The sequence below is a fragment of the Periophthalmus magnuspinnatus genome, chromosome 18 (genome assembly GCF_009829125.3).
Source record: "Periophthalmus magnuspinnatus isolate fPerMag1 chromosome 18, fPerMag1.2.pri, whole genome shotgun sequence".
Lineage (NCBI taxonomy): Eukaryota > Metazoa > Chordata > Actinopteri > Gobiiformes > Gobiidae > Periophthalmus > Periophthalmus magnuspinnatus.
The window spans coordinates 21,823,789-21,848,914 of NC_047143.1; the positions used below are offsets into that span (position 1 = coordinate 21,823,789).

Here is a 25,126-nt window from a genome sequence, read left to right on the forward strand (position 1 = left end):
TTAAAGACCACAAGAAATGCAAAGACGATTCCCTTATTGTCCGACACCACAGTCCCATGTAACATAAAATCCGCATTAGTTCAAGGTTTTAGATCACGCTTGGAACAACCTTTTCCTTGTTCTATCTGTGGTTTTATGTCCAGTCCTACCAGTCGATCTATTTCGTTAAAAGCACCAAGAAAAGACCCGGCCGTTTCTCAAAAATTGATGACGGTCTTGCATAAATTATGTTAACTTTTGTCCTTGTGCCAAACAGTGCATCTACTGAATAATAATTAGAGCAGGGACTTAGGGATATGCAGAATATGAAACACTCGAGCCAATGTCCCCCCTGTCAACAGCAGCCAAGACAAAAAGGCTCGGGCTTAATGAAACGCAAAACTAGAGCTAGAACCGGAACTTGAATTTTTCTATGTACCTGACAAGATTTTTTCCAATTTTAACCAAGCAAGATCCAAGTTTGTATGTAAATGAATTCACAAGTTTATAGCGTTGCTTAGTGGCGTAGATGACTATTAGATTTTTATGGGAGTTCCATGTAAATTTGATTTTGACTTGATAACTCTATGAATCAGGTCGTTAAACTGCAACAACAAAGTTCAGTGGGATTTTATAGTCCATAGGAGGGTGGCGGACATGGGATTTTTCTATAGACAGCGGCTGACTGATAAAACGTGATCTTATTAAAGTCTGTGTAAGTTCCAATAATTCTCGGTGTAAAATGGAGCCGCTACAGTGATGACCCGTTACACTTTAGGCTCTTTAAAAAAACAAAAAAAATTGAGTTTTCAGTCCTTTTTTTTGCAGAGCTGCTCCAATAAACTCTATAATAAATGATAAACAGGACACTGCTGATTCAAGTCTGTAAAATAGAAGACGGTGATCCAAAACGATTGACCTTTAACTCACGAATTCCATGGAACCGTTACCCGATTTAAAAAAAAAAAAAAAAAAAAGAAAAAAAAAAGAGTTTTCAATAGTAAAAATCAACTTTTTAAAGCTTCACTACGTCACTTTTCTGGTGGAGTGTCTGCCATTTCCCTTTATCCATCGTCATTTCTTGTTACCGTTTGAATATTCCACGCTCATCTTCAACGAGTCAAGTGGGTGACAACATCAGGCCCAGTTACAGGTCAGATCTGTGGAGCGGCGACTCTGCTTACAGTAAGAACACATGCCTTTTAGCTTACAAAAATGTACAGCATGCGTGCCAATTCTTGATTTTTTTTATTTCATTTTTTAAAATCAACAAATATTCAACAGATTTGGACTATGTTTACCCATTCGACAAAATACATTAGCGGCTTCATGTTCCAATAGGCCCCATACATCATCTCGTACACCCACACGTGTGCAGACGATGGTAATGCGATGTCCCTGTACCGCAGAGGTGCTGAGTTTCAGGTTAGTGCTATCACTTTTTTGTGTCAGTGAGCAAAGAGCAGCGTGGAAAAACAGCTTCCTACATGTCGAATGTACTCGAGTGTCTGATCGTGGACACGCTCACATTACTTTCAAAGTGTCATAAATATTCAGCTGCCGTGGATTATTTATGGGGGGCACTGATTAAAACACTTTTTGGGAGTTGGAAAAGCTCTCTCGTCGGTACTACTGCTCTGTCCGGGTTCAGGGTGGCCTTGGTTGGCAAATTATTTAAAAGTAGGACGTGTCAGAATGTGGAGAAAGAACCAAAATGTGTTAAAAGCAGTGATGGGAAGTAATTAGGAGCTATATTCGGAATGACCAAATTTTGTGATGCGAGTCTGTCAACTGCTTGTCTCTATTGAAATGCTATTACTTTGCCTGAAATATTCCACACTATGGCGTTAAACACATCTATCACTACTGAGACAATCAAGCAATGCCAGATCAGCGGAGAGGCGACCCTGCTCACAACAAGAATGCAGTTAACCCTCCGTAATTTAATAAATGCCATACTATGGGACATTCCAGGGAAAGTAATTGCATTTTCTATGGAGAGCTGCAGGTAGGGGACTCTACCACAAAAGTTATAAAGTGTACCTTTTTATGTCGGAACATTCACGGTTTTCCAAGGACTTTCTGAGGCAAAGAGGATAGACGACAAGCAGTAGCAATAGTTTGTTGCGAGGAGATGGGTAATAACTGTAGTAACTGTAAGTAGAAGTACTTCTGTGGGGAAAGGAAAGGTCTGTACCATAGACTGTATAAAAAAGTGGACTAAGTAAGTGTAAAGTCACCCGTAGCTCACCGAGGCTAGCAGTTATAGCGACAATTTGGAGCACAGTTGCATATTAGGAATTCCAACCGCAAGTATCATAGCAACCAAAGAGCCAATCCAGAGCGAGGTAGTTGAAGGTAACGCCCATTCCTGCCCGCACTGCTGGTTTACCAGGGAGTGGGCCCTTAGCAACGCTGTCAATCAAACCTGTTGCTAACGCTAGTGGGAGCGACCTCGGGGAAAGAACGTGTCTGATTTGTCTGTTATTAATGTTCATATCTCAAGTCGCCGACACAATAGCGAAATAAAAATACCAGGATTGCATATAGAGCGGGTTAATTTGGATTTTAAGGCCAAAATGACGAAGCTCACAGCAGCAGGTATGCGTGACAGTTTTCTAACGTAAAGTGAATTGGAGCCAGAGTTGATGGAGCCGGAAGCGCGCCCATGATCACGACCTATTTAGAACGCAGTGGCTAGCAGATTAGCTATGCCCATTTAAATATATATATCGTCTACGGTTTGTACCTGACGTGCGAAAAGGAAGGTAGTGTCAAATATCATCCAAAAAAATTAATTAATCAATATAAATCCCAATGGAGACGTGAATGTGCCTTGTTGACACTTTCATAACTGCGCACAATCCCTTGGCTATTTTTAACAGATTTACTGCATTGCAAAGAATTAATTTATCCTTTTTGTCTTTTTATTGTGGAAGTAAGAAGGGCAGGGTACATTGATTTATGGAAATATATGCAATGACATTTTTCAGGCTTTTATATCAATAGCCGCACTGACAGCAACAATGACCACATTTCAAATAGATCCTTGAAATAATAAATTGACTAAAAAGTGTGGACAAAGCATTGTTTAAATCAGTGGGAACCATCAAATTATATTCCATTGCAATCCAACAAAAACAAGTGAAATGACATTTAAGCTTTATTATTTCAAATTTGACTTGGTGTAATGAACTGATAATATCTGGATCTATTAAACCATGAGGATATTATACCAATGACAGTCAAACAATGGAATGGCAGTTCATCAGAAATGTGCTAAAACCTGCAGGAAAACTGTGAATGAACAGGAAAATGAACCTCAAATCATCTAAAATATCACTTTATTCTTTATACTGATGCATTACACTGAAAGACTGTAGTATTTTTTACATTGATATTATGATGTTATCCATTTTTTCTATATGCATTTTCTCCCCCAGAGCTAGGTCTCCCTGTAGATTACATTATACTTTACTATGAAATATCCAAAAGTTAAATGCAAAAGTGTTGAACCATTTCTACAACCAACTAGATGCAAGAACGTGATATTACAACACAAATCTTGGGCCCATATTACTCTATTTTCTGTTATAATATTGTTTTCTCATCAAAAACATACCTGCAGCTGTGTTTTGTTTCATTCATCCAGGTTTAACACACAAATTCTGCATTTTTAGGCATATTTAGGCGTATTTCTCTCAAATGGAAAACACTCTGTTCCACTTTGTGATGTCATACTGTAATACAGGAAGTGCTTTACTGTGTTTTTAAACTCCACACATCTTCACTAGGCTTATCTGGACAATTTCAGCCCTGGATTTGCCAATCTCTACTGAACTAAAGGTAAAAATGTAGCTGTTAACTTGAACACTACCACTTCATGACATCACAAGGTGGAACGGAGCATTTTGAGGAGATGTAGACAGACTAATAATATAGGATACGAAGCAAAACAAAACCACAACTCTAGGTATGTTTTTGATGAGGTAACAGCATTCTAACATGGTTTAAAGCTAATAAGAGTTAGCTTCGTGTAATAAAGGACCTTTAAATATTATTGGCCAATAAAATGTAGACCTTTTACCATTGTATTCAAAGTCTGATATTTTACATTTATGTATTTGGACTACAAAAAGAAACCGCTGCTAAATGCAATCTTTAGTTGCAAAATGTGTTCAGATAGTTTTAAAAGCTTCCTCACTGGTGATGGGACTTTCGGTTCCTTCGCGGGATCCACATTTTTTGGATCTGTTCATGTCATGAGCTGTTCAAAAGACTGTAGATAAAATGCTTTTGTCATAAATAGTAAAAGAGACCAACTAAAATGAGCAAGGCAAGATTTGATTCAAACAGTTCAAACTGAGAGTGGTAGTGTGTTTACCCTTTGGAATTATCCATCTAAATTAACCAACGTAGTACAATAATAACATAAAAAGTAGCTGTTATTAAGATGCCAAATATGTTTTTTTGTGCACAATTCTCTCACTCGTGCCGCTTGCTCTGCTTCTGTGCTAATTCTTGTGTTCGTTCAGGGTTAATCCGCATAAAAACGCATTCAAACTAGAAGGAAAAAGATTCAGTTCTTGTAAAAGATGAGATGCGGTTCCAACTGTTCACGTTAAGGAACCGTTCAAAAGATGCGGCACATCACTATTCCTCACTATGACAGCGCACCACCGTTTTTGAGATTCAGAATCAGAGGAGAGTTTTGGTCTTAATTCAGTGCTAAGTCTCGCCGTAGGTGCACACATCTGGTGATCAGCGAGCCCGCCGCACACTGTCACATGGCTGGCAGCGTCGGGGAAACTGCAGGCAGATGGTACAGACGCAATTAGGCCCCGCAGAATCTCTCAATCACTCTCCTATAGCCACACGGCAACCTGGACTGCAGCACAAACTGTCTGCTAAAACCCAGGCTCCTGTCAGCGCTGCATTATAGCACTACTTAGCTCTGTCAGGGCAGCCACTAGGGGGCTCTCAATCAAAGGGAGGCGTTGACTTTTACGGCCGGATTGGGGGATTTATTAAGCGTGTCGGAATGGGTAATTTTTTAAGGAAATATCTCGGTGAAAAGCTATAAATTGCACCAAAGTAACTAAATAATTCAAAGCAGATCATTCAGAACTCAAAAACTTACAAATAATTTTCGTAAAAACCTTTTGTTATGCGTTTTGTGAGCAACTGAAAACCAAAGATGTGATTTGTCCAAGTTGTGTTCTGCCATTTTGTATTTTTCCAATATAAAACTGCAAATTTAATGATGCCCTAAGTGACTTTTTCAGTTGGAGGCCCTGCTACCTTCTTGTCTCCATAAAGATGTTATTGCATTGCCTGTAATATTCCGTGCAATGGCATTAAACTTGTGTATTTTCATGGAGACAATCAGGTTACAAGTCAAATATGCGAAGAGGCATGCTTGCTTGCAGTAAAAGTGTGTCATTCTTGAGGTATTTTTGAACTACAATTCTGCAATAAACAGATGCAATGCAACATTTTAAGTACAGAAATAACATCTCCATGGTAACAGGCAAAAACAACGTACACAGCGCACCGTTAATTTAGCCAGAAGTCCAATTCACGGCAACCCTCACCAAGGTAAAAGGACTTTGCAAACCAAAGCAAAAAGCCACACTTGTTCAATATTACATCCCACTTAACTTCCTTTGTAGCTCGTTTCCGCTCGTTTCCTTGCTTGTCTAACCACTGGCCCCAATAGCTGACCATACCATAGACAATAGCTAGGTGCAAGTGTTTCATTCACACCCAATTACAGTGAAAGGCTTGCTTTTCCGGAGCGCACAAATTCACAGGAGAGGACAATAAGACTGTCAGAAAGGAACAAGATACCCCCGCAGTTTCACGATCTGCGTCCCTATATGCTTTGCACACAAAAGAGCAGAAAAACAATCCAGCGTTATGTGACACTACTGAGGGCCATTAGAGAAAAGGGAGGACGAGACGTGGAGATAGAGAGGAGGGAGTGCGAGATGGGGGTTAGAAGAGAGCGAAAGAGAGGTAGCAAACTGCTTAACTAAGTCGGAGGATCTGCTGCCGAAGGTCTGGCGAGGCGCTGAAGACTTTGATCACTAGCACCTTGAACAAGAAGCTACAAGAAAAAGACACTCGAATGCAAACGGTGTGCTTACAACTAGGGAAGTGCGGGCCAATATGGAGGTAGAAGAAGTAGGTGGAGGAATATTAAGCAGCAGAACGGTTAGTACAGCGCTTACTAGTATTGATACGTTGCAGTGACATCGCAAGGGGGTGTTCTACATGTACGTATATGGTGGAATGTTCAGTAGTAACCATGACGACACAATGCACACGTTAGCACACACTGTCAAAAAGGTTTTAAGTCTGAAAACTCACGAAAAAATACAACACGGATTTAAAAAACACATTTTCAGGAGCCTGTGTTCATGTTCCCATTTAGGTGTTTTTCAAAAAGTGTGACTAACTGAAAAACTGTTGGCTAATGCTAGCTAGCTTGTGACTGTAATTTTATGCGGGAGAGACTCGCTTAAGAGCACAAATCATCTCACCTGTTGTAGTTCCAGCTAACACAGTTCTTTATGGCCAGATCGTAAAATAAAGCTCAGATTAAAGTCGAACTTGAGTAATAGAGCTTCAGACAGAGCTGTGCCCTAGTTAGCATCACACTCCCAGGAAATTTAGATGACATCAGCTGTATCAAGTAAGTATCCGTGAGAAAAACTACATTCACATGGCTTTTGTCCAACTATTCTTAAGTAAAACTATATTATTATAAAATATCATGTTCACCTTGTTAGTTTCACTTCGGTATAAATACATTTTAAGAATATTTTTTGGTAATTATTGACTTCTGTAACGGCTATTCACACTACAAACTTATTAAAAACCTGACATTTTACCACCACTTTGATATGGCATTTCCCTTTAACTTTGATTTAACTTTTAACTTGTCATATCTGTGCACCGTTTCATTAGACTCACGCATTTTATATGGACGTTACCACATGTTAAGTAGATAGAATTATGCTTTACTAATTGAAAATATATAAAAAGTAATAAAAGTAACATTTCGTAACACCGCACTCCCCATTTTCCTGTAAGTTACACGTCTTGTCACTCACGTCGAAGTAGTCAGCCAAGGTCACAACACAACTATGACTTACTGTCTATGCGGAATAGAAAGTCACCTGTAATCTGGAAAATATTTTCTTATACACGTATACACACAATGAATGAATCTTTCAGCATAGTCTCGCAAAAAGTGACATCTCATCTCCGCCGGACGCCAATCCAAACAGCTCACTCAACAGCAGCAGCAGCAGAAGGCCAGACACCACCTTTGGACTGCCAATCCCTCTGCTCCACTTCCCTCCACCTGTGACGGGACGGTGATTCACTAGAACTGCCAGACTGTGCATTGGGGCGTGCGGACTCCGCTCTGCCCCCCCGTCCCTCCCTCCCTCCCTCCCTCTGTGCCCCATCTCATCCAGACACCCCCCCACCCACCCACCCACCATCACCGCTACCACCTCCCCCACGCGCTGCACTGCGAACTGTGATAAAATAATACGGCCAGTGAGCACATGTAGCTTTCCATGCAGCCATTCACCAATCTGAATCAAGGCACTGAGCCAAATGATTGGGGTATGGAAGATGGGGATGTAGTTTGTACTGTACACGCTACCGGAATGTGAAAAGACATAGGAGATGGCATCTTGTTATTTTGTATATTTCATTTATCAAGTTTGGTCTATGGTGCAATGCAGTGAAGTCTAGAAGTTGAGATTAGCTTGGGCTACTGTAGCTCAGTTAGTAGAGTGTTCGCCCTCTGATCCTAAGGTTGGAGGTTCGAATTTCGATTAAAAAAAACATCATCGGTTGAGCGAACAGATCCACTGACCCACAGGTTGGCGGTGTGACTCCAGCTCCCACAGATGTCCTTGGGTAAGACACTTAACCCCCCTCGTCCCAGTGTCTGCGTACACTGGTGTAGGAATGTGTGTGTGAATGGGTGAGTGATTCCTTGATGTAAAGTGTTTTGAGTGCATTTCTGCGCATCTATAACCTCAATACGCCATAGATCAAGTGTCAAATGAGAATCTAATTGAACGTAGGAAAGTGCTATATAAAAGTGTGACCATGTGAACATTGTGGCAGCGTAAATTATGATCACATGTGCAATAAGGCCTGATAAAAGAATCACATTTTTGAACATGTTTGTAGATGTCTGAACTACAGGTATAACACATCTACAAAAGGACAGGACGTTTTGTACTTTGCAGAGGACATTCTAACATCTACATAATTGCAGCCTTTGCGATTTGATATTTGTGCCAACTCGAACTGCGGCAACTGCGATTTCATTTGATTGTGATATAATGTGCAGCACTATCCAGCTATATTGGTATGTATCTAAAATTCCTACAAAGTCATAGAACCTACAATAAAAAGAAGGCAAAAGGAGAAAATATGGAGCAATTCATATTTAAAACTTCTCAGAGCTTCTAACCATGTTGTAGTTGTTTCTCCTCACCATTTGCTCACCCGAAGCTGTATTTAGAGCGATTCGTGCATGTTTAAGCAATCTTTAATCACTTATTTTCAAGACGCCATATTATCGATCAATCCCCGTTTTCACCGCCACTGGCATACGCCCACTGCTTATTTCGTTCTTCAGTTTTACTTCGTTCTCCAATATTATATTCTTAATCGTGAATCAGGATTTGGCAGCGTTGAGTAGTTATTTTGGTCCAAATGGAAAAAAAAAAAAAATCCGTTGGCTCGCTAGTGTGATGTTCAGCTATCCATCAGAGGTGCCGACTCTTTGTTGCGACGATGGACTCGTTTCTTTCATTAAGTCGCTTTAGATGAATAGAGCGATTTCAAATACGCGAATAACATAATAATCCACAGGTGTCAGGTTATAGCTACAGAGCAGACCCATTAGATTTATTTTTCAAAATAATAATGTTGCTAAAGGGTTGCAAGTCAATACCATTTACCTCTATGCACAATTAATACAGGCTGAAAGTAATTTGGAAGGAAACATGATAGAAAGCAAACGTAGAGTAATCACAAAGAATCATTACAATTTGATAAATAACCGAACTGAAGGATTTCTGCATTCCATTTAATCTGCAGTTTATACATTTCTGCGTATCTATAACCTCAATACGCCATAGATCAAGTGTCAAATGAGAATCTAATTTAGACTGAAGTACTCTCGGCCTCTTAAAGTAAATTGAAAATATTTCTTGGGTGAAATTGTCTCCAAAAGGGTAGGTGCATAATTGCAAAAGCCACCGCAGGTCAGAAGTCTTAATGAAAAGGCGTGTGCGGTGGCCAAAGATTCCTCTCTATTCTCCGCTAAGGTCGTGCGCACTTGTAGATGTTCATTATTCCGAACACACAGAACATCCAGAGGGTCGTGCCACTGTCTAATTCCTAATTAACTGGACAGAACAGGGATCGTGCTCCACCCTGACCCCCACCTGTGTGCTAGACTACACCATTACCTTTAGCCAGGTATGGAGGCGCTAGAGGCTGGTATAATCTTATTTTTACATGTCATTGAAGAGGGAGGAAGAGTGTTATTTCCAGAGAGACAACTTAAAGGTCAAATGAAGCCCACTCTGGTCACAAGAGGTCAGTAAACGTACAAGTGATTAGTTTTGGTGGATGCTTCGCCATTGTGTAATATAATTGTCTTCAAGGTCAGTGGACCGTAAACTTACCTCCGAACTACAACGCTGCATGTAATGTCTCAAAACAAGTATTACTTTGCAAAGATGGGGCTGAAGAGTTAGAAAAAAAGCAAAAAAGCAAGATTTCCAAGGTAAGATCTTGGTCAGTTCTTGTTCAGACCTAGATAAGATCGCTATGTAATTTCTCCGCATGGTCTAATGTTCCACAGTATGACATTACAAATCTTCTTTTCTTGCATTTATTCAATTACATGTGTTTTATTGGCCAACACCCTCAATATCTGAAAAAAAACCAAACATGCATTTTTACTTTTGAGCTGCTTCGCCACTCCACAAATCTAAACTATAACATGCCCTGATGGCGTTACTTGCTTGTCACCATGGAGACGGCTAAACTTAATAGCATACCGAGGAACGTTCAGGTCTCGTATAATTGATTTTGTAATTAAATTAAACGTCTCTCCTTCCCGGCCCGACCCACGCCAATTGTGTGTCATACAGCGAGAAGTAGGCTATGTCATTCTTTACCGTAGACAACGCAAATCCCACTCAGAGCTACAAAAACAACTGCAGACACCTGGAGACTTACAGAAGCTTATGGGCAAACACTCCCAAAAATCCCATGGAATAATGTTTTCCTTGTACACTGCACCTATCTCTCAGCAGCCGATGAATAATTCCTACCTTCACGGCTAATCTGAGCTAAAGCTACCTACCCACCAGCGGCATGTTGTTGTGGACTTAGCCGTGTGTACTCTTTGCACTGCACATTCATATCGAGGGCATTACGTGGTGCTCCCAGCTAGTACAAAAGCATTCCTGATGACTGGATGTCTGTTTGCTCAGAATAGGCCAGGCGGGGCATTGTGGTTACGACACGGCCCACCTGCATGTATGGGAAATGCGCATCAATGGGACTTGGTGGATTCTGGTGAATGAACAAGGCAGACATGAGTAACTCTGGGCCCCTAGATGTTGCTTATCTGTGCGCTTATATTGCACAAAGGGAAAAGATAAGCTATGACATGCAGACAGATGGAAGGGAAGTAAAAGGTGGGTAGGTATTCAGTTAAAAGTATGCTTACCTGGGAGTAGTTTTCATGCACCATGTAAGAGTACTTGAGCAAAAATAAGTATTGTGGTTATATTATATTATGAAAATATCTGATTTGGGGTTATATTTATATTGCCCTTCCAATTGGATTAAACTATCAACCAGACGTTACAGCCAAAGAGTTATTTCTATACTATACTATAAGGTGATTACAAATTTCCCCAAATACATTTACTTACTTCTTGGACCACAAGTTTGTACATCTACTTAACATAACTTTGAAGTAACAGTACTCTTACTTAAAGCCCATATATTACGCAAAATTGAGTCTTTAACCTTTAAGCCATGTTTATAATGCTGTTACCTCATCAAAAACCTTCCCACGCATTTGAAAAACCATTTATTATTAGTCTGTCAACATCTCCAAAGCTCAAAATACTCTGTTGCACCTTGCGGTTACTTGAAAACTACTGCTTCAGGATATGAACTACCTTTTACCTTTTGTTTAGCTGAGATTGGAAGGATGGATTTCAAGGCTGAAATTATCCGCATGATTTTAACGAAGGTGTATGGGGTTTAAAAACACAGTGGCGCACTTCCTGTATTACCATGTGACATCACAAGGTCGAACAGATTGTTTTCTGTTTGAGAGAAGAACTCAGCCTAAATATGCAAATTTGTGCGTGAATGAAACAAAACACAACTCCGGGTATGTTTGCGATGAGGAAACATTATAACATAGATAAGAAAATACCGTAACATGGGCCCTTTAAGCGTATTTTGGCTCCGACTTCTTGAAGGAACAGCTCAAAGACTTATGGCGCGATACGCTTGGATGCTTGGGAGAACAGTTAACCATTGACTAAAAAGACCAAGGATGCATGTCTTTCTGCTTATTCTATTTCAGAGAGCATGAACACAAAAGCCCACAGTCGTCATTACAGGCCTGACCCCACTCCGGGCCACTGAACGCAACACTAATCAATGAGAAAGAACGGCATTGTGAGGGTCATCTCTGAATGGGGCTAATATTGTGTTTGTGTGTGTGGATAAGGTTAGAGTCTCAATTAGGGCTTTCTTTGAGGTAGGTGGTCTGGAGAGACGGTATCGTATCCCCATGGTCATGTACACTGAAATATGCATCGTGAAACTGAACCCGAGCTATTCACACCTAAAGTATTCGTATGTCCGAGCTTATGTAGTTACTGAGGTATTGTGATATAGCAAGCAACCACGGTTCATACAGTGAGAAGTAACTGAGCATATCACTAACTATCCACTACTAACGTTATTTAAAGGGCCCATGTTACGCCATTTTCTGATCTGTTAATGTTCTTTCCTCATCAAAAACATACCTGGAGTTGTATTTTGTTTCATTCGCACAGGTTTAGCACACAAACTAAAACTAAACTAAACTATTAAAACATTAAAACTAAGTCATTTTTGCATAATATAGGACCTTTAAATGAATTCACATAGACTTCGTTTCAGAAATGGGCATCTTAATTAGGTATAAATCAGCCCCTATAAAAACTGACGTGACTGAGTGATAAATGGCGACGATAAAAATTCTGTACCGCTTACGTTCAAGAAATAAAAACTGAAAGACATTTGTATTTGTATTGATAAGAATAGTATGTAGTAGTATCAATGCTCAATATTTGCAGTCGCATTTTGTCTTGTATCCATTGTCCCACATTTGTAATCTTATTTAAAACCGATGCCACTAAACTTCACTTGTTGAGTGCTAGGGATGCACCGATACCAATACCAGTACTCATACTCATCAATGGGCTGCTGATACCAAGAGCCGATACCACTATAACTGCAATTTGACCATAAAGAAGCACGTTAACTGTTTTGCATATTAAGATCAGCTTTAATCATACATAACTCTCACAAAATGAAAATATTTAGGACTTTTAAAAGTGTTTATAGTTCAAACGATATCGACGCAGTACTTGTGTTAACATAGTAGCACGCTAACGTTCCTAGAGGTGCTGTACATGATTCGTGTCTTATTGCATCCAACTCAATCTTGTAATCGAACCACTGTACAATAATGTCTGGTTTCCGTATTGGTACTCAGATTCGGCAAGTACTCAAAATGAAGTACTCATACTCACTCGTCCTGGAAAAAAGCGGCATCGTTGTGTCCCTATCGAGTGCCATAACTCTTTCCCGGGTGTGTATTACCCAATCATCCGGAGTGCCAGGAAACAAATCCCATTGACTTGATTCCTATTTAATTACTGCACTTCAAAACACAACTCACTTTTTTTTTTCCCCCCCCCTCACACAACCTGGCATAACAGCGAAATAAAATCTATTTCCTTATTTGGAGAATTGCGGTCCCTGTTGCTTGTCACTTCCCATTCACTGAAAGTCAAGTCTATTTTATTTAAAGCCAAAGAATTGTAGTCGGAACACAAAAGGGACTCTCTTGAGGTACAAATAATTGGTGTGACAAAGTTGGACCGTTCTTGCTCTGAGAAGGGAAATGTCGATTGGAAAACAGCACAACTCAAAAAAAAAAAAAAAAAAAATGTAAAAAATTATTACAATAACTCAAATAATCTTACAGCAAACACAACATATTTCTTCAAGTGTTAAGTTAGGCTACTCTGCACCCCTGTCCGTCATCTTGCCTGCCGCAGTCTATATATTGATTAAACCATCTATCACTTAACCGCTACAAGACATTATTTCTAATTAAAAACTAAGTCATAAATTTCATCCTTTATTGCAAGCCCCAGGTTGTAAATATACGTCAAGGGGGAGAAGCGAAAGGAGGCAGATTGGAGGAACCGGGTTTAAAAGCCGCTGTAAAACTGGACAGGACGGTTGAGATAGCACCTTAAGGATATGTGTATTTAGAAGACATCGTATAACAACAGGCGAATCCATAATTTTGTCTGTTTTTGGATGAGACTGCTAGTTGCAAAGGGTCGGACAAGCGTGGTATGCGTAGGGATATTTTGATTAGGAATTTCAGAGAAGAAACTTTAAATTGTAAGTGGATGTAGAAAGTTGTGGCAGCGTGACGTCGCAGCTAGGTTAGCCACAAGAGCATGTTTTGTGAATAATAATGGATAACAAGACATCAGCGGTGAAAGAAGTACAGTAAAGTATCACATGACAAAATCTGGTTAAGTAAAAGTATTAAAGTATTCGTTAAAAAGTATTTTGCATAGATTTTGAGGTGTAAAGAAGAGTCGAATGTATTGATTTGTGCTGAATTTTGCTCAACTGAAACAAGAGTATTTATAGTTTTTTTTCCAGTCTGTCGCATATTTACTGCATATGTTGTGTATTTTTGTTTGCTCAAACTATTAATATGTTAAAGATAAACCCTCAACTTTTTCAGCAGGTTTTAAACCATTATAAAAATGCCTTTACTTAGTAGAAAGTACACCTATCCGCTCTAAAATGTAGTGAAGTAAAATGTATCCAATTTAAAACTGAATTAAGTACACATACCTAAATGTTTTACTTAATAACAGTACTTTACTGCTTTTACTTCATTCCATTCCACCATTGACAGACATGCATTTAATAATCCACTTAAATCTTGTCATTATAATTTGATCCATGTCCAACTTGCTCTAATGTTTGTCTAACAATTTGTGTGTTCACATGACTTTTAAAGTGCACTATGTAACTTTTCACCTGTTTGTCTCCACAGGGATATAATATGGATATAGTATGGCATTAAACTCATATAAATGTAACATCTACTCAACTACAGCTACATTTATTGACAGACAAACCTTGAAAACATGGATTACTGTGAGCGGACTTGCCTCTCTGCTGATCTGGGCGCGGTAGTCTCCATGAACATAGAAAAGTTTAATGACAGTGCGGAATATTCCAGTGAAGTAATAACACCTCAATGCACTAAAAGAAATGACATAATTCATCTTTAATAACAAAATATTCACTTCCAGCACAATATGCCCCACCCATGAGCACCGTTATTAAGATAATTGGTTATTCGGTTATTCATTATGTCTGAATGGTGTAGTCATAGACACAGAGTAGTCATAATAAATGTGCCTATATTTGTGAATGGGTGGAGGCAATTGAATCAAAATCCATTTCTGTTGCATAATTTCTGGAAAAAAAAATTACCAACATAAAATTTTTTCCTATATACTAAGAGGTGTTTTATCATCACTGGTTTAGCTAATTACGAGGCAACGTCAAGCTTCTATTATCTTTCTGTGTCACCATTTTCCTAGGCTAAACACATTGGCCTGTGTATTTGTGGATAGTGGATACAGGTTCCATTAGTACACCTCCGCTTGCTAAACCCTGCACTCCTGAGTCAGAGCAAAGGACACTTCACATCTGACGATTCCTGATTACCTCCTACAACCGAGCATCCGCGCAACGAAACGGCTGATTTTACAACTCGATGTGAAAGAAAGGGTGACTTTTTTAAAAATGAGAGAAAGCCATGTCCTCCTCTCACCTACGATTTTAATTTGATTAAAAAAAAAGTGAGGTAAGTATTGGCTGAGGGCAGTCTCGGGTCATTTAATCAGTGAGACTTATATTTTTCTCCGTCAATTAGTTACATGAATAATTAGCAGTATTGAAAGCCAGTGGTGGAAGGTAATGAACTACAAGAAGAAAAGTACTGTACTCAAGTAGAATTTTTTGGTATCTGTACTTTACTTAAGTATATTTTACTGTGGATGCTCTTTACGTTTACTTAACTATATTTGAGAGCAGTATCTGTTCTTTCTGCTCCACTACACTTTTTACTTTTCAGTCCAGTTCAAAAGTACTTTTCATATGATTTGAGGAGTTATTTTGACCATGTCCGTGGCGACATCCTGACTAATGTTTTCAAGTCCAAGCTTCGAATCAATATCACCACATTTAACAAATTAACAACACTTGTGTGAAATGCTTTTACTTTTTATTCTTAAAGTACATTTTACTTAAATACTTATACTACTTAAGTATATTTTTTCAAGTGATACTCTTATTTTACCTCTGTATCTGTACTTTTACTTAACACAACTGAGTACTTCATCCGCCGCTGTTGAAAGTATATTTTTAGATCAAATAATAGTACTTTTGCCAATTATTTAATCATTCCAAAGATTTATCACAGCCAAAGGTGGAAAGTGAAGCCAGAAATTGTACTTAACTAAGAGTACTGTTGTGTTAGTGCAGGGGTGGGGAAACTTTTTGACACATGGGTCACAATGTGTAAATGTGACAGAAGGGCCAGGCCAGGATAGATATAAATTTGTATATATTACATTAGAGATTTGGAATGCAACATGTAGCAAAGCATGAATATGCAAGGCTCATTGTACAAATTGTTTTCCAAATGCATAAATTAAATGAATATTATGAATGTATTAAATTTCAGTTAAATAAGCACAGCAGAAGAACTTTGAACAAGGTTTACCCTGACTTATTTTAATATAATTTGGTCATGTTTGGCGGGCCGGATTAAAAAGCCCAAACGGCTGTGTGTGACTCCCGGGTCGTAGTTTGCCCATGTCTGTGTTCGTGTGTAGTACTGGTGGTTTGCGTTCATGGTTCCGGGTTTGTCCCTGCCTTACTTGCGGGATCATCAAAATTGAATACATTTTAGATAAAGTAGTATTAAAGTAGTATTTGTGTATTCTTCTCAAAGTTTTTTTTTTGTTTTGTTTTTTTGTTTTGAATAATATTATTTACTAAATGATCCATCTCCAGAACTTTTTACTACAAAGAACAAAGAAACAAAGAAACAAAACCAGGAACAAAAGGCGTTGTTGTAGTAGCAGCAGTCACTCCAGATTTCTTGTAATGAATGATAACAGAAATAGTCCACGTAATATTCACAACTTTTGGGACTTACTTTCAGTCATTATTTCAAAGTACGAGCTCATTTCTTTGGGGCTAGCCTGAACCTCCCTGAGCACCTGCCAACTCGAACACTGCCACATCCGTATTGTGCACTTCCGACATTGATAGAAAGTCTTCCAGATCGCCTCTGCCAGGAATGTGACTGGCCAAATCAGAGGATGTGGCCGCAGCCTTCCCTGGTACAAGTTTAAAGCAAGTTGTGCCCCCCGAGGGAACGGCTAAAACTAATGAGTGAGCTAAAAGGAACAAGATGGAGTGATGCTCTATAAAAAGACTAGCGGTAATCTTTTTCTCTCTCCTCTACCCTTAATGTCCAGAGAGATCCAGCGGCTCAGTAAGGCTGCTGCTGCTGCCTCTGCACATCAAAAGCACACCTGATTAGAGTGGCACACCTTGGTAGAGCGGCGGAATTGGACGGGTGCACGAGTAGTTCAAGGGAGAGTCGGTGTTAGACAAACCACAGAGGAACACTGCTCAAGTTCACTCAGTCTCACCCCAACACAAAGGCCGGACTCTGCTGGAACGGCGTGATTCAAATCCCTGCAAAGAAAGATCCAAGTTTGTCAAATTTGATAAGACTTTGTAGGAATGTGTTTGTCATTTGTATTATTTATTCATACATGTTTTTGTTGTAAATTACAGTTTGAAATAGTGTCTGTGCAATCCATCAGTCAGCCAGGAATAAAGTATAAAGTAAAAGAAAAATTCAAATCTGTCAACTGAGTGAAGATGTCTGTGTGAAGATGCCTCACTCGTCAAAGTAGTCGACCCAAAGCAAACTAAGGAAACAAAGAGAACAATAGAGCTAGCCAGTAACTCCATTAAGACTCAATGTAGGTCCATTAAGGTTGAAACTGTAAACGATAGCCATTTCCAGTTTCAGAGTAGTCAGCTCCTCCCTTCAGATAGATATAAGGCAGTGTCCACCAGTAATCTGACCAGAACTGAAGAAGCGGCTTCGACGAGCAACGAAACGTCAGCTTTATGTCCAGTTGACACAAAGATTTAACTTTGGCTTTTACTTTTGTAGGAGTGAATATGTTTGGCTGCTCATCCAAGCCGCTTCTTCAGTCAGTTCTGGTCAGATTAGTCATGGACACTGCCTTATATCTATCTGAAGACCGTTTGAGCGCTAAAATTCAATTAGTTGTGCAGAGAAGATTTAAATTCTCTGTCAATTAAAAAAATAAAAAAATAAATAAAAGTAGTTGTGAGGCAGAGTTTACGATTTTTTATGAAAGAAAAATTTAAATACATTTTTTATTCATTCTTAATATGATAAATTTCGTGATCTGGCTATGAGGAAAAAAACAAAAAACATGTTAGTAGCTCAGTTGGTAGAGTGGTTGCCGGTTCAAATCCCGCTCTTGACATAAACATCATTGGTTAAGCTGTCAGATCCACTTCGCCACAAGTTGGTGGTGCGATTCTAGCTCCCACATATGAATGCTGTCATTGTGTCCTTGGGCACGACACTTAACCCACCTTGTCTCCAGTGTCTGCGTACACCGGTGTATGAATGTGTGCAAGAATGGGTGAGCGGTTCTTTGATGTAAACCACTTTGACTGCCTGGTGGAAAAAGCTCTGTATAAAAATGTGAAATTAACCATAATCACTTCCAACTACAAACTTTAAGTATTTTTTAACAATGCATGATAAAAACAAATGCCGCATCTTAAATCGTGTTTTGTTTACATTTGCTCAATCAATCAACGATAAACAAACACAACTTTATAACATTTACACCTAACATTGTTGTAAATCCAGCCTATGCATCAGTAGTGGCTCATCCCTCACCTCATATCTCTTACACGACGCCCGGAGCACCAATAACATCAATGTCGTTCAAATTAGCCCGGTTGCTGCTGTGAATTCCTCTGTCATGTCGGATGATATCAGGAAATCCCCCAGTAGTGAACACTCGTGCTCGGATCTAATCGTCCTCTGCATACCGCCCTGTTGGTTTACATTAGCATAAACGGTCACGTCGAGGATACAGTGGGGAACTTGGGAGGAGAGAAGGGAGCAAGGACAGAGGGGGATGATGGAGGACACCGCGGCGCCGAGTTCACCGTCAGAGCTGTTGTTTTATTAAGATGGTGAATTGTTAGGGCAGGTACCGGGAGAGCAGAAGGGGGCATACGACAACCCTAACATTCCGCGAACATCGTCTCAAGACTAAAATAACCTCGTTCAAATGTACCAGCCACTCTGCAATACTTGGACTATTGTCAAAAACATGTTATTCCAGTGCAGACGGGTGAATAGGTCAGACTTCAACTGACTGAAGGTTTGCGCATTTGCTCGTATATTTACATTGTATATTTCGTTGTACAAATAATGGAATGACATTTTGGCAACGCTGACTTACAACGCCTCGTTAAAATATGAAAATTGTCTTATTTTGCCCCTAATTTTGTAAGCGCTAGCCAATTATTTCCAATGCATTTATAATTAGGATGCATCTTTCTATAGGGGCACTATGTAATATTTTTGCTGGAGTGTCCACCAGCAGCTCATCTTCATTACAATGCTATTGCTTTGCCTGGAATTTTCGACTTAGTATTTAAAATATCTATGCAACGACAAGTTACAGGTCAGATCTGTGGAGATGCAAGCCCACTCCAAGCTATTTTCGAGCAATAAAAAACACATGGAAAGTAATAGCAACGCAATGGAGACTAGTAAGCTGCATAGTGGACTTTTTAGGTGTGGACCACAACCAGACCCTTAGATTCCAGACAACTTCTCAGTTTACTTTAATTCTTTGATGGTTTGCTTCTTGAAAATTCCACAACAGCACTAAGGCACATCATGATGAAATCTCAAGAAAAACATTGTAGCGCCAACCTCTGTGCACTTGACATTTATGGGTGGAAAAATGTTTTAAGGCAGACAAACAGTATTATTTTTCCTCTCTTTATGTGCTGAGTGACTAAGTGCCATTCTCCCGCAGATTCAGCCGTTCCAATCAAGTCCAAATGACCGCAAACATGTCTGAGCAAATAGATTTCCAGCCAGTTGCAGTTGTCAAGACAACACCAATTTGTGGAAGGGTCAACAAATTTGTGTTTATCAGCGGCGCGGTGCATAAAGCAATGTGTGCCTTTGAAATAATTTGCTCATTTAGAGGGTTCGGATGCTCTGCTGTCCCTCCTCAGCCCACTCCACTGTGTGTTTTCACTCACTACGTTTACATGCACGTCAAGGAAAACAGATAACTAGTCTGGTCCAATTGAGGTATTGAGGTTTGAATCTCACAGATCCCTATAACACATCTGCCCAAGTCTGTACGTATTCGATTACCCATTGCATGTAATAGCCATAGATTATATATATAAATGGACATAGCTAACCTGCTAGCCGCTGAATTACAAACAGAAAGTAAGGATGGTTGGGCTTTCCGGCTCCATCGACTCTGGCTCCAATTCAATTTACATTGGAAAACTTTGGCCCCTCTCTCTGTAAATGCTCATCATGTGGTATTAAAATGTTCATATTCACCCGATCTTGGTATTTTTATTTTGCTATTGTATCCTTAACTCAAGATATGAACATTGATAAGACAAAAATCAGGTATTTTCTTCCCCCGAGATTGCTCCTGCTAGCGTTAGCAATAGGTTTGATTGACAGTGTTGCTACGCGCCTACTCCCTGCTAAAAAAGTAGTACGGGGAGGAAGGGATGTTACTTTCAACAATCTCCTTCCAGATTGGCTTTTTGGTTGCTATGATACTCACTTCTGGAAATCCCAATATGAAACTTGGGTCTAAATCTGCTCCTATAACCGCTAGCCGCGATGAGCTTCATTTGGCTGGAGCCGAACGCTATGGGTGACGTCAACGCTCCCTTGGTCCACTTTTTTTATACAGTCTATAGTAACAGTGCAGTCCAATTACATTAGACTGACCAGGAGAGGCATTCAACTGCATGAGGTAAGTAGCAGCCAGCAATATATTAGACATGTGTGAACGATCTGAATTTGGTTGGTTAGTTCTGTGCGCGCGTAAACGTACACTTACGATAAGAAAGATATGTGCAAAGTCGCCTAGCTCTGGTTAGAGAAATTCAAATTGGTTTCAGCACATGTCAGCAGTCTTACTCCATGCCTCCGCCTCTCCATTCAAATGACTGGTTTTGCATCACGTTGATGTGTCCGGACTTGGGAGCGCGCTGTGAAAACAAACGGCAGGGGTTTAAGATAACAGAAGCAAAACGCCTGGCAGGGCTAATCTCATCAGCTGCTATTATGGTCAAGCACTCACTCGAAAGGCTAAAGCTATGGGTAACCACGTCGGGTAGGCAAATTAGAAGGACAAATAATGTGTAACAGTGGTGGGAACAATTTGGAGAGAGTATCACGTTATCTTACCCTCCAACTGTGATTTGATAAGTTGATAGAATTTTGTTTCTCTTGTGGTCTGTGAAAAGCAATACAAAAATACAGTTTGTTTGATTGCTTTAAAAAATCCTGACCAGCCAGTCCCTTCTACATTCTGATGGAATTCAGAAGAGCCTGGAACCGGACAAAAACGGTGAAAATCCTTCGTCCTAACCTGAGACAGTCCAACCACAGCCGTAAATTTGTATCACATGTTTCTCAAATGCAGAAGACATATCCTCACAAAAAAATCTTAGAACATTCAGAACAAAATATAAGTAATTTTACCTGAGATAAATAAGTGTATGGCGCTTTGATTGTTAATTCTGCAAAAACCTGTACTGTATCCAAGTCCTTTAGGTTGTTTTTTTCCCCTCCTTTTTAAGTGTAAGCCACTATGTTTGTTTTTGGCACAAACAGACCATGCGTCGCTCTGATTGGTTAATCCGCCTGTCAATCACGCCCCTCTGAAATCAGGGCGATAGGATACAGCTCGAGATCCACTCATCTGTGTAAGGTTTTGTCAAAGCGTGTGGTTTTGGCTGGCCAGGGGAAAAAAAATGTCAACATGATTGTTAGAGCCTGGATTAACAGATGTTTGCACAGGGGAAAAACAAACAAAACAAAACACAAAAAAACACAAATACACTATAGCTAAATATGTGGCCAATATGTATTTATTAATTTTAATTTTATGTATTAATTTAAATTTATGTATTTATATTTTTGGTATTTGTTTATTTAATTTATATATATATATATATATATATATATATATATATATATATATATATATATATATATATATATATATATATATATATATATATATATATATATAAATTGTATTTATTTTTTATATTTTATTTCTTTATTTTTTTATTTCATTTTGACTGCCAATCCAAGGCCATTTTCAATCTGACGGTACTGGCCTGAAAAACTAGAAATTATACCACCTTGACCTCGATTAGTCCTGGCCTAAGGGAGGTGAATCTGATTTGTCTGTGTTTACTTGTTAGCTTTGTTATGGGCTGTTCCCTCCTCTAAAAGTTAAATAACCTCACATTAAAAGGTCGACAATTTTGTGAGGCCATAGATAAGAAAACAAAAATACAAAGTGATAGAATGATCGAATTAGGCCTGTCATTATTATTACTATATCGAGTTATCGCTCAATATATGAAAGATGGAACATTACTTTTTGGAGGTCAGTATTTATAGTGGGGACTTTCTTTGTACTAGTGCGGAATTTTTTGTTATTTTTCTGTACTGCAATAAGATTTGAGCTGTAGAGAGTTGAATAAATAACTTCTACGACTCATTATAGAAATAAACAAGTACTAAAGTGTTTCATTCTGATATTTATTCATTTATCATGAGGAACAATTCACAGAGAGAACACAACATGCTATTTTCTCGTTGTGTAGCCCACCCCGTCTTTGAGAAACTGCGAACTCTATTGAACGCCGGAATTAATTTGTTTGTGCGACTCGGGGGGCGCAGAGCAGAGGACAGTAAAGGTTGCTGACACAGGAAGTATGGTCACATTAGTCTGAAGGTGAGACTAGACTCGTGCTGTCATTTGAATAACACCGCACGCTGCAGGAGGTCCTTAAACGCACCGAAGCCTTGTGCCGATCCAGATACAAGCACCGGGAACAATGGCCTTGCCCTGTATTTGGGATGACTTGTTTCGTAACCCGCTGCTTTCTCTCCACATGTCCCCGCGGTGAGATGGAGTATCGGAGGAGCTCACCAATCACACGCTGGATTAGAGCTGAAATATGTCACATGAATTCAACGCAAGGAAAAGCCGGGATAATGCATATTCTAATGTGGTCCGACAAAGAATTATGCCCCTCATTTCAAAGCCTGATTTGGTGTAATTTGTGGTCACTTCGGTTTGGGGTTAATCTAATTGTGAGAGATCTTTTTGGACAACTTGGCTGAACTTCATTATACCAAGACACTTAGGCATATTAAAAAGGTTTTAGTGGAATTAGGATTATAACACAATATGGTGTTCATCGTGTGGATGTCAGTATTTATTAGTTTTAGAATTACAGTAGCGTAGTATAGAAATTACAATAAAATAATTAACCATCATATAGGAGAATTTTATAAAGTGATGTGTGTGTGTGTGTGTGGGGGGGGGGGTGTATATATATATATATATATATATATATATATATATATATATATATATATATATATATATATATATATATATGAATGTATAAGTGGATTAAAGGAGTGTGCGTCATCCATGGCGTTCGGCTCCAGTCAAACAAAGCTCATCGAAGCTAGCAGTTATAGCAGCGAATTTTGAGCCAAGTTCCAAATTGGGAATTTTGACCTCAAGTAGAGCGAGGCTGTTGTTGTTGCACCTCTGGTTTAGCACAGACCAGGCGCTTAGCAATGCTGTCAATCAAACCTGTTGCTAACGCTAGCGGGAGCAACGACGGGAAAACAAGGCACTAATGTTCATATCATGATTAACAGAGACAATAGTGAAATAAAGATACCAGGGTCATGTAGAGCGGGTTAATACGAATATTTTAAGACCAAAATGACGAGTCTGACAGCAACAGTTATGGCAGGAGGAGTGACCGTTTTTCAATAGAAAGTGAATTGGGGTCAGAGTCAATGGAGCTGGAAGCGTGCCCATGCTCACTTCTCATTTAGAACGCAGCAGCTAGCAGGTTAGCCATGTCCATTTATAAATACAGTCTACGGCAGGGGTGTCTAACTCATTTTCACAAAGGTCCACATCAACAAAATGGTCGCTCTCAAAGGGCCAGATGTAACTAACTGTAAAATAAATGTCACTAAATGGAACCAAATTTAATGTAAAATAAATGTAACTACTTTTGAATCTTGTTAATTAACCGTTTCTATATTTATTACTTATTCAAGTTACAAATATTGCATATGGATTTGCATAGACATGAAAAAATGGCTGTGTAACTGTGTATCTAATGATAAACTGACATTTTAAAACAGTCATACCTTTTAATTTACTTTGTCGCGGGCCACATAAAATGATGTGGCTGGCCACATTTGGCCCACGGGCCTTGAGTTTGACACGTGGTCTACAGTATGTATGTGTGTGAGCGTGTGTATGTATGTAAACAAATAACGGTGTATGAATCTACCGGTATGTTATTGACCAATCACTGTTCTATTGCGTGTTTTTTTTTTCCAGTTGAACAACATAATGCTAAATTTGCAAATACAAATCCAATTGAAATGCGTGTAACCAATACCTGTTATCTAACCGATTGCTATGTGGTAAAAGTAAAAAGCAAGAAGCCCTTTTAAAATCTACAATCCAATCAACTACTAGCAAAGGAAAGCGCAGGAGATGAATGCGAGTGATACAGGAGTAGGACAGTGAAGTGGATGTATACGTGTGTGGGGTAGGACGGGGAAGGGGGGCGGTCGAGGTTGGTTGGGGGTGGTTGCGGGAGGACAACAGAACACTGAAGGGCAAACAATCTCCCTAATTGAATCCAATCCAAGCGCTCTACGGGAGGCGAGGGGCTCACTGGCTGCAGTCTGTATAGAGAGGGTCCTGCAGAGGAGGTGGTGTTGACAAGGGCCTCAGCTGGTGTGTACAAGAGGCAGAGCACAATTGAACAATAATAAGACTATTGTGAATGCATTTGAGTCCTGCTTTGAATAAATGACTCGAACACATTATTCAATCAAAACGCAAATGGATGCAGAAAACGCCACCTACAGCCTTATTTGCATGTTTATCAAAATGTACAAATCCAAAACTCCAAGGTCAGTTTAAGATAGTAATGTGAAATGTTTAGAAAGAAGGAAATGAAAGGCAGGAATGGGGTTTGTGGCGGCAGAGAGGTTAGCGCTCTGACTACCAACTATTGTGACTAGGTTTTCAATTCAGGATTCAATTTATAATGCACATTTTAAATTGAAAGAAGACTAAACTACATCGTTAGTCTATAAAAAAAATAATAATTTGACAGTGGACAGTCTATTACCCAAATAACCGCAGCTTTTGCAATTTGATAAATGGAACACCCCATATTGCTTTACTAACTAGACCGCGATATATTTGGTTAGTAGAGAATTAAAGATTCTCCACTCCACTTTAAGCCCAAAGTAGCT

General features: G+C 39.3%; 1 protein-coding gene across 8 annotated transcripts in view; it reads right to left on the minus strand.

Moving 5' to 3' along the window:
* LOC117385965 (adhesion G protein-coupled receptor L3-like) overlaps positions 1-25,126 on the minus strand; it is a 339,155-nt gene that overhangs the window by 272,567 nt on the left and 41,462 nt on the right. The window lies entirely within an intron of this gene.